We start from the raw sequence: 14,359 nt of genomic DNA on the forward strand, positions 1-14,359 counted from the left end.
GCCTCTGACCCGGAATGTACCGAGCCTAGTACCCCCGCATGGGCGTCCTCCCTCGCTCGCTCTGTGGCATCTTTGGAAAGGACGATACAGTCCCTCCGTGACCCGTCCCTTACTCAGGGAACTTCCACGGAGGTTGTAACGCGGTCTAAGAACCCTTCCCGGTCTAGAGGTCGTACTGTTTCTAGAAGCCCTCACTCATCCAAGAAAAGGTCCAGAGTAATGTCTCCGGTCCGTGATCAGCCCTCAAACTCAGAGAGCGATGTCTCTCGTCACTCTTCCCCGACTCATAGCAGGGAATCCCTCCTGGATGACGCATCCGACGCGTCCTGTTCTCCAGAGTATCGTCACGATCAAGAGACTCTAGATTCTCTTATAGATTCTGTTAGTCAGACGCTTCAGTTAGAGGATGAAATCCCGTCCAAGGCGGCTCATCCCGTGTCATTTGGGCGAGCCACAAAGGCTCATAAATTTTTTCCTACGCACCCTCAGTTCAAGGATATTGTAGATCAACATAGAGTCCGTCCGGATAAACGTTTCTCAGGTCAGAAGGCTATGCAATCAAAGTATCCGTTCGCTCAGGACCTAACTAAGGAGTGGTCTCAGTCACCCTCCGTGGACCCGCCAGTGTCGCGGCTAGCCACCAAGGCGGTTCTATCCTCCTCCGAGGGTGCGTCCATCAAGCATCCCACTGATAGACAAATTGACCAGATGGCTCGCTCGGCTTTTGAAGCCTCCTCGGCTTCTCTCTTTCCCTCTTTTGCCATCACGTGGGTCGCAAAAGCCATGTCCCATTGGGCAGAGTCTTTATCCTCTACGGCACTACGGGCCGACTTACCCCCAGAAATTTCACACCTGGCCACTCAGATCGCCAGAGCGGGGGACTTTGTAGTTTCCGCGTCCTTAGACGCGGCCAACTGTGCCTCACAGGCAGCGGCCAATGCTGTCACGATCCGCAGATCCCTTTGGCTCAGGGACTGGAAAGCGGACTCGGGATCCAAGAAATCCCTCACGTCTCTTCCATACCAGGGCGAACGTCTATTTGGGGATAAACTAGACAAAATAATCGCAGACTCCACAGGAGGAAAGAGCAAATTTCTTCCCCAGCAACGTACTTTTCGCCCCTTTCGCAATCAACAGGGCCGAGGCCGATATTTCCGTTTCGGCTCCAATTGGTCCAATCCCTCCTCCGCGCCACCTGGCGTCGGGAGAGGTCAGCGCAAGGACAGAGCCTCCCAGCCGTCTTACAAGCCTTCTCCCACTTGGAGAGGCAGACCCAGACAACAGGGATCCCGAGGGCCCAGACCTGGCAGGTCCCCACCTCAATGACTTTTGGCAAACACCGAAGGACACCGACAAAGTAGGCGGCCGCCTACTTTTCTTTCGGGACGCGTGGCTCTCGGTAGTTTCCGACCGATGGGTCCGCGACCTAGTGTCCTACGGTTACAGGATAGAGTTTGTCTCTCTTCCCCCGCCTCGTTTCTTCCAGTCCCCCCCTCCCAGGGCAAGGGTCGGTCAGTATTTCCAGGCTATAAGGTCGCTATGGGAAGATGGGGTCATCATCCCGGTACCTCAGAACGAGTGGTACCAAGGTTTTTATTCCAACCTTTTCATCGTACCAAAAAAGGACGGCTTAGTACGTCCAATACTAGACCTCAAACTTCTCAACAGGTACGTACGCGTACATCATTTCCGTATGGAGTCCCTCCGCTCGGTGATTGCCTCTCTGGAAGAGGGCGAGTTTCTTGCATCTCTAGATGTGCAGGACGCTTATCTGCACATCCCCATCCTACCGTCTCATCAGCGGTTCCTCCGCTTCGCGGTCCAGGGACACCATTTTCAGTTTGTCGCCCTACCCTTCGGGCTTGCCACTGCCCCTCGGGTATTCACCAAGGTCATGGCAGCTGCCGTGGCCATTCTCCATGCTCGAGGTATAGTGGTGTTGCCCTACTTGGACGACATTCTCATAAAGGGTCCCTCTTTTCGGTCCTGCTCAGAAGCAGTAGACGTCACGATAAATACCTTTTTGCGCCTGGGTTGGAAGATCAATTTCAAAAAATCTTCTCCAGTCCCGGCTCAAACCATATCCTACCTGGGGATGATCCTAGATTCCTCTCGGGGTCTAGTACTTCTACCTCCGGAAAAGGTATCCACTCTGCAGAGAGAAGTCCGAAAGCTTACCCAACCTCTCCCTCACTCCCTACGTTTCTCCATGAGGGTTCTCGGCAGGATGGTGGCGGCAATGGAGGCAGTGCCCTTTGCGGTATTTCACCTCCGTCCCCTACAGCACGCCCTTCTAGCAGTATGGGACAGGAATCCTGCCTCGCTAGACCGCCGTCTCCTGCTCTCTCGCTCAATCAGGCAGTCCCTCAGGTGGTGGACCAAGAGGTCCTCCCTGACTCGGGGGAAGTCCTTTCTTCCGGTGCACTGGTTGGTCGTCACAACGGACGCCAGTCTCTTCGGCTGGGGCGCTGTGTTCCGATGCCACTCGACTCAGGGTCGCTGGTCCCCGCAGGAATCCCAGCTGCCCATCAACATCCTAGAGATTCGGGCAATCCGACTGGCACTCCGCCAGTTTCAGCCGTTTCTTTCCGGCCGCGCGGTCAGAGTCCAGTCCGACAACGCCACTGCGGTAGCCTACATCAACCGGCAAGGGGGCACTCGCAGCAAGGCGGCCATGGTCGAGGTATCGCTCATTCTCCGCTGGGCCGAGACCAACCACTCCATACTATCAGCAGTTTACATCCCGGGCGTGGAAAACTGGGAAGCGGACTTTCTAAGTCGCCACAGCCTCGATCCCGGAGAGTGGTCTCTCCATCCCGCAGTCTTTCACCAGATATGCTCTCGTTGGGGGACTCCGGACGTGGACCTGATGGCATCTCGCCTCAATTGCCAGGTTCCCGTCTTCATGGCCAGGTCTCACGACCCCTCAGCCTTCGGAGCCGACGCTCTAGTCCTCTCATGGCAGGGTTTCAGACTCCCATACATTTTTCCCCCAATTCCTCTTCTGGCAAAGGTAATCAGGAAGATCAGGGCAGAACGGATTCCAGTAATTCTCATCGCCCCGGACTGGCCGCGCAGGACGTGGTACGCCGAGATGGTGCAACTGGTCTCAGACGTACCCTGGAGGCTGCCAAGTCGCGCAGACCTTCTGTCTCAAGGGCCCATTTACCACCCGAACTCAGAGGCCCTATCTTTAACGGCGTGGCCGTTGAGTCCTGGGTACTGAGGCAGAAGGGTTTGCCCCAGACGGTTATATCTACCATGCTCCGCGCACGCAAGCCTTCCTCCATGCGCATCTACCACCGCGCCTGGAAGGCTTACTTCGCCTGGTGCAGAGATCGGGGTCGGTCTCCCCTCCAATTTTCTATTCCTCACATTTTGGAATTCCTCCAATCAGGCGTAGACTTGGGCCTTGCTCTCAGCTCTCTTAAGGGCCAAATTTCTGCTCTCTCGGTTCTTTTCCAGAGAAGGATTGCAAACAAATTGCAAGTCAAGACTTTCATCCAGGGAGTTTCTCATATGGTTCCACCTTACAAGATGCCCTTGGAACCATGGGATCTGAATCTGGTCCTCTGTGCTCTTCAAGAGCCACCCTTTGAACCCTTGCAAGAAGTGTCCTTGCGGTTCTTATCGTGGAAGATTGCCTTTCTCGTGGCTGTCACGTCTATTAGACGTGTCTCTGAGCTAGCAGCCCTGTCTTGCCAACCTCCTTTCCTCGTGTTCCACCAGGACAAGGTAGTTCTACGGACATGTCCGACTTTTCTTCCGAAGGTCGTTTCCTCATTCCATCTTAATGAGGAGATTGTTCTTCCCTCACTGTGCCCTGCTCCTTCTCACCGCACGGAAAGGGCGCTCCACACTCTGGACCTAGTGAGGGGTCTCAGACGTTATGTCTCCAGAACTGCGTCTCTCCGTAGGTCAGACGCCTTGTTCGTTCTTCCGGAAGGGCCACGGAAGGGTCTACCCGCTTCCAAGGCCTCCATTGCCAAGTGGATTCGTTCCGCCATCCAAGAGTCCTACCGTGTCAAGGGGCACGCCGCACCTCCGGGGATCAAGGCTCATTCTACCCGGTCAGTCGGCGCGTCCTGGGCCATCCGGCATCAGGCATCGGCAGCACAGGTCTGTAAGGCTGCCACATGGTCCAGCCTACATACGTTCACGAAGCACTACCATGTGCACTCTCAGGCCTCGGCAGACGCGTCCGTCGGTAGGCGAATCCTACAGGCGGCAGTGTCTCATCTGTAGCTCGTAGGCACGCACAGCATTTATAACTTCTTGTTGCCCACCCAGGGACTGCTTTGGGACGTCCCATTCGTCCTGTGTCCCCCAATGATACGTAGGAGAAAAGGAGATTTTTGTGTACTCACCGTAAAATCTCTTTCTCCGAGTCAATCATTGGGGGACACAGCACCCTCCCTGTTAGCCTAGTTTGGCTTGGTTATTCTTTTCAGTCTGTGTTTTTGACTATAACATGTTTTCTGTTTTTAACTGGTTTACTCCTACTGCTTTGTTACCGAACTGGCTCCGGATTGTCCAGCCGTGGGTGTATACTGCAGGGGAGGAGTTAATCTTTTGTGTGTGTTTAACTTAGTGTCCTCCTGGTGGCAGCAGCATAACACCCATTCGTCCTGTGTCCCCCAATGATTGACTCGGAGAAAGAGATTTTACGGTGAGTACACAAAAATCTCCTTACTCGTAGACCTGAAGGACACAAACTTCTGTATAAAGCCCCAATAATCTGTATTCTCTAGGGTAAAGTTCAGACCTTGTTTGAAAAGTCTCCGTATATTTTTATTTTAAGGGGTTTCATTTAGTGATGAACTAACTTGCGCGCTCGGGTGATGAGTGACTTCGGTGTGCTTGAAAAATATGTTCCGACTCCCGGCAGTTGCATGTCCGCGGCTGTTCGACAGTCACAACACATGCAGGGATTTGCCTGTGTTAGTTGATCCCTGCATGTGTTGTGGTTGTCAAACACCCGCGAGACATGCAACCATGCGGACCCTAAACGTATTTTTCAAGAACACCGAAGACACTCGGTTAGCACCCAAGCATGGCCAGATAACGCCTTATCCCATCACGTTCGCTCATCACTAGTTCGCTCACTAATCCTGACAAAGAAGCTTGCTCAGTTATCCTACGCACAGTGGTGTTCCTGGCTTTGGACCTCCACAACAAGACAGTAACACTGGATCCTACCAGTATTCCACCATGCTTAGGAAAGTCATTCTTAGGCATTTGCTAATATTAATATTACACCTACTACATATTGGATACCGCTTTAAGGTGGATTTACACCACTCAACTTACGGCGGTCGTTTACAAAGGCTCCGCTAAACAATGCGCACTGAACTATCTGTAATAGAGCTTACATTGGGCACGAGATCCTACTTTTCTCAGCAGCACAAGTCCTGATAACACCGGACAATGTACTTCAGAGAACAAAGATCTTCTGTCCAGCACAAAACATCATTTCACTCAACAAAAAGAGCATTTTGCCGATTCCTCAGGTGGTCAGTAGCCTTTACTAGACTCCATTGTTACTGTGACGTGAACATTCCCAGGATCGCTCATTCACAATAATCTTGCAGCATAAAGGGGCCCTTTAGACTAGAGAATCTTAAAGATGAGCCAAATTTATAAAAAAAACGACACGAACCACAATGATAAAGCCGGCACATTGTAAGACTGTTAAGTCTAAGTTTACACTTTTTGGGTTATATAATTGCAGTGTGTACATCTCCGTTTTGCATATGGGACCATGCTCGCAGCTAGGGCTAGTGCACACAGATGCAGTCACGCTTGCAATTTGCAGTCACGATCAGCTTGTGAATTGCCACTCTCATCTGAACGTAGCTAAAAAGTATCCCAGAGGGAAAACTCACCCCTAGTGATCTTCTCATAGATGGAGACCTTAGAGGTTGAAAACTCAGAAATCCATTCAGGTCTGCTAAGCTTAAAGATGTCCAACTTTGGGGATTTTTTTTTTTTTTCTTACTTGGGTCTAAAAATTATTTTTGCAATTAGGTTTTATTCAAAATTTTGCCTCTTATAACCCCAGTATGGACTGGAGGAGGACAACACTAACAAGCAGGAAGAGAACCTGTCCTACCTACATAATAGTAAGTGCCACAAACTGATCTGATAAAATCAAGACAATGTGGCCGACCACTCATTCTGCAGTCGGCAATAGACTGTGTGATACAATTTTTGATCAAACCCAATTGCAAAAATAATTTTTAGCCCCAGTTGCATCCACTTAACTAAGAAAAAAACCTTTAACCCTTTTTCATTTGAAAAGCCGCAACCCCATTCATTCTCGAGAGCAATGGTGGTCAGAGTTTACGAGTGACAGCATTGTGACCTTTTGACAAACCTATGGCAGATGTCCACAGTACATACAGTGTGTATTGTAGGACGTCTACATGATCTCTTTCCCAAAATACCACCTTAAATATCAAGTAGATGTAAATTAGAAAGGTGATATATAGTATTCTGAAGCCGTCGTGTGTTCTTCTTCCAGACAGTGACCCTTCTATAGAAGTCTCAGATCCATGGTGCACCCTGTAGTAAATACTGTAGATCTTCAGCCTCTGCTGTGCACTTGGCATTCGGCCGAGAACATGATGTTTTGTAGATGTGGTTTCTTACGGACACTCTGCAGCATGTACGCCGTCGTTACATCCAGTGTAATCTTTCAGCCACATTACTTACTAAACATAGCCTTCCATGACTTGATACACTGCAGCTGCTGCATTGGTGGCATTCAGAGACCGTAAAAGCCAAAAATACACCAACTGAGCGAGACAATCGTCTCCTAACCTGCAGTGACATGAAGTCGGTGAAAATCGTCGATGAATGAAAAGAGAAAACAAAACAAAAAAATTTATCCTGAAGTGAAGAACTGGCTAACAACTTGGACCTTCACTAATTACTTGATGAAGGAGTCCTGGGAGTCTTCATGCACCATGCCCAAGAACCTTTGATAGCAAATTTTGGTAAGTCATGGGTGAAAGAACAGTGCGAACCACAGAGTCATAGATGATAACTGCATGACAGGTGCACGGGAACCAGTCAGTAAAGGGAAGCACTCAACTGGAGAGGGCAAAAATTGGGCCAAGATTCGAGCTCAGGAAGCAGAGGACCCAGCTAGAAATACCAATGGTTAGGGTGGCCACCTCACCCACGTTTGGGTGGAGGGACTTTGAAACCTTGCCTTGGACATTAAAGGATAAGCACAACTTCCAACAGATTATTTTGCTCCCTAAATGCAAAATCAAGCAATTTTCTAAACTGTTGCTGCTAAATAATCCTTTTACCTAGCTGTGTGATGTGCAAATCTCATACGAGTCCATCAGAGCTGCAGCTCCCTTCTCTGTTGTAGGCCAGATTTACACATCTGTGTTTTGAGCTCCATACAGACTGCCCGTGGGTCTCCCAACCTACTCTCTGCACCCTCACAGGTGTATATAGGTCTGCCGAGATTGGCTAAAGAAATCCACGACAGGTCCTTGTGTTTGCAGTCAAACCGTGAAATATACATGTGAATCTGGGCTTACAGATAGTAGTGGGGAAGGAGATGCACACTAATCTCCATCGAATGGACATGGGGGGGAAAGTATCTCAAACATGGCAAAGAAAACAGATTGGAAAGGAGGAGTGTATATAAAGGGGAAATAAGTGCAGGATAGAAGCTGTGCTGATATGAGCTAATGAAGACAGCAGCACCATGGAAACACACAGAGCCCACATCCAGCCTGTATTACTGGGAGACGCTCCCACCAGGGAGAAATGCGAAACTTGGATAAAGCTGCTAACTGCATTAGTGCAATAAATAAATGATATATATATATTTACTTTCATCATGTATAAATTGTTCACAGCATTATGTGTGTAGTTTGTTGTGATTCAAAGCAAAGCGATCGATAGGGTCAGGCCCCTCCCCGGATGACATGTTGTCATGTCTTCTCCTATGTGTCTATGACTTGTAAGAAAATATCTAAGAATTAAAGTTCTGCATAAGTATAGATTCTTTCCTTAAAGGTAATTAATAGTGCAAGCATGTGGAGTCCGTGCGCTGTCCATTTCTAACATTGTAAAGCACAGAAAAAGCCTTGCAGTTTTTTCCTTTTTTTGGCATAGGAGAAAATCAACGATGAAATACTGATGGTAAAAACTGACACGTTGATCAAGCACTAATCAAAAGGAGTCCCATGTTTTGAACAATGAGAAAAAAAATCACTGACATCTAAGTAAGGCCTTATAAATAGAGAAAAACAAATTCCGCAAAAAAAAGAAGCCACAAACAAAAAAAGGGCCTCAATATTCCATCCCGCATACAACAACCATTAGCCACCAGTTGCGTGGAGAAGACCGGGCCAATTTCTTGGCTACCAGCTGGTATTGCTTGAGAAAGGCAACCAAACATTTTGCAGTAGTTAATAACGATGTTGTATTATATGGCGCCCAATAAAATGTATGGATGACCATGAGATACATGGTGGTGCCGTCTGCCAGAGCAGAAGCATGAGCAGGGGGCCACCTCTATGGGGTCAATATTACATATAAACACGTTGGTTCTGATCAGTCAATTGGGATCTTCAATGTAGTTTGTTTTTTTTGAGCCCCAACAAGGGTAAATGTTACTTGCCTACGTTGAGCCATCCAAGGAACGGACACACACAAAAGAGAGTCTCTGAGCAAAAACAATATATGGGTCCTTTGCTGCCCGAAATCTCACCATTATGGACAATTCCACCTGCTTTGGAGGTAGAAGTGCCCCCTAATCTCTTGTGACCCCGTGTGACTGCACAAATGGTATGGAACCCCCTCAGTTTCTCAGTCTGGCAATCATCCGAAATGATAAACCACCACAACACAGGAAGAGTTACCAGTGCACATATAAGTTTATTAGAAGAACAAGCACTATTAGCAGCAGATTGATGTAAAGACAAATGTCTGCAAAAGACATCAAGTTTACAATTACATTTCGTAAGAGTTTAGATAGAAAATCCCCTTCAGTAAACTCAAGATTTTGCATTACCTGATGAGTCTTCATGAAAAACAATGTCTTGAGTAAGGCTTTAGCAACATTCATCGGCAGGCTAACCAGGTAAGATACACATGCAGGACCTATATACAATACAATACATTAACGTATTGTCATTCTTCGTCAGTGGAATCGCAGGCGGGTGACGCGTTATCAGGCTCAGCCTGAAGGACCGGGCAGGATCCATCTTACAGTTTAAAGCACAAATTAATAAAATATATTAGCGAGTTGGCTATTTGGTAAGACATGTTTGTGTAGCGGACTGAGAGTGGGACAATGTTCCTAATGTATATACCGAATATGTCAGCATGAAGAATATGGACTAGCGATGAGGGAATGTGCTCGGATAAACGTGCTCGGGAGCTAACCGGTGACTTCGGCGTGCTTGAAAAATGTTTGACTCCTCACGTCTATATGTCTCTCAGCTGTTCGACAGCTGCAACAAATGCAGGGATTGCCTGTTTGTTAGTTGATCCCTACATGTGTTGTGGCTGTCGAACAGCCGCGAGACATATAAACGTGGGGAGTCGAACATATTTACGAGCACTCCGAAGACACTTGGTTAGCACCCGAGCATGCTTCTTAGAGCACGTTCGCTCATCACCAATAAGGCCGGGTTCATGCTGCAATTATCCCATGTGGATTTACTTTAAAAACAAGTCAGGGTAGCACCATTCCTGCATTTTAAGGTAAGTCTGCCACTAACAGGCCCCTTTAAATTATGGCATCTCTAAGTTAAATTATGGCATTAATAAAGCAAAGCAAGTGTGCATATAGGTCTGAAATAAAGCGCTGTGTGCAGTGCAACCACCTATCACTCATCCAGGTAGAATAGAGAAATGGAGCTCATCAATCACTTAGACTTAGCATTCGTGCACACAACGGGTCCAGAATACAGCCATGTGGTGCCACAATGCGGCTCTATAATCTCCCCTAGAAGCAAAACATTTAGCCTCATCAAGACGACTTCTCTAAACTGAAGCCTGAAGCCGGCCTGATCAGCTGGATATCATGGATGTACCTCAAAAAGTTACTGAAATGTAGAGTTTAGAGATGGGCAAAACGTTTTACAGGATCCTGATCCGACATCCACATCGGTACAGCGTGGCAACCAGACCAGGGTCCTCAGCTGGTACTGGAATACTGGTATCCTGGCCACCATGATGTGCAGGTCCAACAGAATACTGGCGTGAACCCCGGACCTGCGAATCTATTTGCTCACCTCTACTATTGTTATATGAGCGCTTATTCAAAAGATGGAAAACCATGTAAGAGTCAGAAGAGTTACTGGAAAGAAAAAGCTACATATGGCAGAATTATTCCCATCAAAATGACTGAAATCATGATGAAGCCATTGCTATCCATCGTATGATGCACTTGATAGAAGGTTATGACTTGCTTTAATCATAAGTCAGAACAGTCATGTCAACAAAACCTAATATATGAATGGGCCATGTCCACCAGAGTAAGAGCCACCATTGTGCCTGGTCCCCTACTCTGGCTCCTCTCTGAACTCCATTTGTCCTTACAGTGCATACAGAAAGGGAAGAGACAACTCCTTTAAGGGGTCAAATGAAATTGTAATTATGTCGATTGCTGGCCTACCAAATCTAGGTTTAGTACAAAGTCAGAAGGAAGGAAGAATAATTTCAGGATCATACTACACAGCGTTAACTTGTAGTCTGTTACTATGGAGATAAAGAGGTCTGCAGAGGAGCTCTAGACAGAAAACATTAGGCCATTGTGTATTGAAGACTACAGCCTTGATTCATTAAAGTGTGTATGAGAAGAAAAAAAAACTGGCGTAAAACATTTTGAAAAGTTTTCATAGAATCTCAAGGCATGCAGGAGAGGAGCACGGAAAGCCGTTGTGACCAAATATATGTTCCAAGAACAAAAAAGGTAATTTCCAGCTCCTTAAAAATTCAAAATTTTATTGAGAAAAATGTAAAATATATTCCATGTTACAATTGGAAATCTGTTCAAAACGTGTGTTGGAAACACATTGTCCGTTGATTGTGACATTGAATCCATTTTTACTTTTTCTCAATAAAATTTTGAATTTTTAGGCAGCTGGAACTTACCACTTTTTTTCTTGATAAGCTAAAGATAAATACGAAGATACGCTAAATTCATTAAATGGTGTGCAGCTCTTAATGAATTTGGCTGATTCTACTTCAAAACGCCTCTTCATTAAAGAAGGACTCCCATCAAAATTTTTAACCTTTGAATATATTTCAGTCATCATATTATATAGCACTGTGTACTTACAATTCCTCATTTTCCCTTTCTACCCAGATAAATTCTCTTTTCCATTAGGTCTATGTCATCACGTGATTAAAAGCTGAGACTAGCTGAATCCTTTTAAGCTCTATGTAGAAACCGAAGGTCAACTTTCCCTGTATGAGTCATCAGTCACTGCAAAAGTCCCTGGCAGGGGGAGGAGGAACAGATGAGTCAGGAGTTGAAGAGGGGGATGGTAAATGCAGGAAAAAGAGACTTCCTGTTTCTACATAAAGCAGAAAAATGAGAAGAACTATCTGGGTAGAAAGACAAAATGAGCAATTGTATGTACACAGTGCTACATAATATGATGATTGTAACATATTAAGGAGATAAAACCTTTAATGGGAGCGCTTTAAGGCTAAAGTGTATAACACCAGTCTTAATGAATCAGGCCCGATGTGCAAAGTTTTCTCATCTTCCCTCACTCTCCTTAAGGTTGATGAATTGACCTCAAATCACAGAAAAACTGTAAATGATTGTGTGTTAGATTTTAGCGTTAGTGTAGTTTTATGAAATTATTATTTAATGGCCTTCAGCTCGATCTTGAGCCATGGTGACTTGATAGATGAATGCTCTGTATGTGGATTGATATTGTGCAAGCCTAGATAGGTCCACCAGGGTCTTCACCGTTCTTTTGATAGTATCAAGCCATCAGGTTCCTGGTCTTCCTCTTCGCCTTGTTCCTTCTATTCTTCTGACCATGATGTCCTCCAGTGATTGCACCCTTTGTGTGATGTGTCCAAAATAGGCCAGTCATAGCTTGGTGATCCTTCAAGTGATATATCTGGCTTGGTTTGTTCCGAAATTGATTTGTTTGTCCTTCTTGCCATCCATGGTATTGATAACATCCTTCTCCGGCACCACATTTCAAAGGTCGACGACTCTTGTTCTGTCTTGCTTCTTTATCGTCCAGGTTTCATATCTATATGTTCCTGCAGAAAAGGCCAGACTATGTACGAACCGTGTCTTTGTCGCCAGTGAAATATTCCTCCAATTCAAGATGTTGTCCACTGACTTAATTGTTGATTTGCCCATAGCTATTCTCCATAAAAAACTAGGATGATGTTAAAGCAGCCTGAGGGGGTCCAGCCATAATGGTCCAGGCTGACAGAGTATCTGAAGTTGGGTTCACACACACAATGTTCTCTGCTGAACACTCCATAATTCCCCAAAAACGTGATTCTGACGGAAACTACGACAGATCTCCGTCAGAGCCGATCACTTCTATGAGGGTGACATTATCACTTTGGCTTCCGTCCTTGGTTTGTCTTTTTCAGACGTCCACAAAAATGTGTTTTTTGGAGGAATTGCGATGGAAACCCAGATGCAGTGCACAGCAGAAAGCATTGTTGTTGGGTATAGCTCCATTCTAAAAAGAAGCATCAAAGGAGCAGTAAAGCTAAAGTACAAAAAGTATTATAAAACGGCAACTAATGTAACTTGCCAATATGTAAGGGATAGTTTAGTGGGAGCACAGACATGGAGATATGTGGTGTGTAGTTGGGGCAGACATTCCTGTTATAATCCAGTGTAAAGCAAAGCTGATATCTGAAAAAAATAGATTACGGTACATTCAATGGCACAGCGAATATGGCTGACACATAGTGTTCCCCTAACCTCCAAGTGGGTTGGGCTGTAATAATATATTAATCGACATCATTGGGGCTATACTGAAAAGCCGGACATACTTATTAGATGGCTGTCGGCCGAACGAAGCTTCATGTTCAGCTGACAGCCATCTCGGACATCTCTCGCTCCTGTGTTCTCTATAAAAAAAAGCGCTGACAGATGACTATTGTATTGTCTCCCGGAGATAAGCCAATCCCCATAGTCATTTACCCCGACGATCAGGAGTCCAGTGCCCACATAACACATTAGAGTGTCAGCAGATCCCATCACTATCGGCGGGTTCGGCACAATGTCTAGAGGGAGATTTACTCCATATCAGAAGGAAGGTAGAATAATTGCAGGATCAGACTACACAGCGTTTACTTGTAGTCTGTTACCATGGAGATACACAAGTCTGCAGAGGAGCTCTAGACATAAAACAATAGGTCATTTTTTTTTTTTCCTGTCAGATTTATACAAAAATGTTCCAGGTTGTAAAATATGCCATATTACCGAGGTATTCTTTCTTCAGAGGTTTCTTTCTAGGGAAGAAGATTCTCCTACTCTGGTGCAAATGGCAGCACGTGATAATGCACAAGGTGCCTACAGCTCAGTAATGTGGAGCCACAGGAGCGTATGTGCCACATGTCTGCTCCGTGCACACCTCTGCCGTGTGCGTGAGGCCTGAAGCTATATGCACTTGTAGTGGATCTCTTTTTTTTAAAAAAAAAAGTAGTTTGAATTTTTATTTCATAAATCAATAAAACACATGAAAACAATCAACTTTGTAATATATCTTATCAGAAAACTATGATTTTTTTATCACCCTCGACTGATTATTCACTCCTATTTCAGGGGTAAAAATCTGTAAACTCTGTATTCAGTGAATGCAGATGTTCCCTTTACTGAGATAGAAGAGGACGGTGCTTTTAACATTTGATGGAAAAGGGAGGAGCTAGAGGCGGACACAGACATTCTGCTGCAAATTCTCCATAGAACTTGATGAGCACCAACTGTCATCTATCTCCGTTATGGGAAAATTTGTATTCACTGAAGACATATTTACCTATGAATTGAGAATTTTGAGGATAAACGATCAGTTCAGGATGAGAAAAAAGCGGATATGATATATTGCAACGTTTCTCATTTTCACATGCACTATTGATTTATGACAAACTTTCAAGGATAGTTACACTTTAAGGGAAGGAGGTCTACGGCACTACAAATGGATGGGATCTCGAAAAGGATTCCAATTCGGTAACACAAAATTATAGAGACATTCGGTACTCCAAGCGATGGATACTTCAGAAATTATTTACCTGAAGGCAATAAAATAAGTGATATAATAAAGCATTTACGAAATATCCATCACTTGGATTTGCAAGGACCTCCATAATTTCGGGGGGGTTTTTTAAT

This window comes from Ranitomeya variabilis, chromosome 7 (assembly GCF_051348905.1).
Source record: "Ranitomeya variabilis isolate aRanVar5 chromosome 7, aRanVar5.hap1, whole genome shotgun sequence".
NCBI lineage: Eukaryota > Metazoa > Chordata > Amphibia > Anura > Dendrobatidae > Ranitomeya > Ranitomeya variabilis.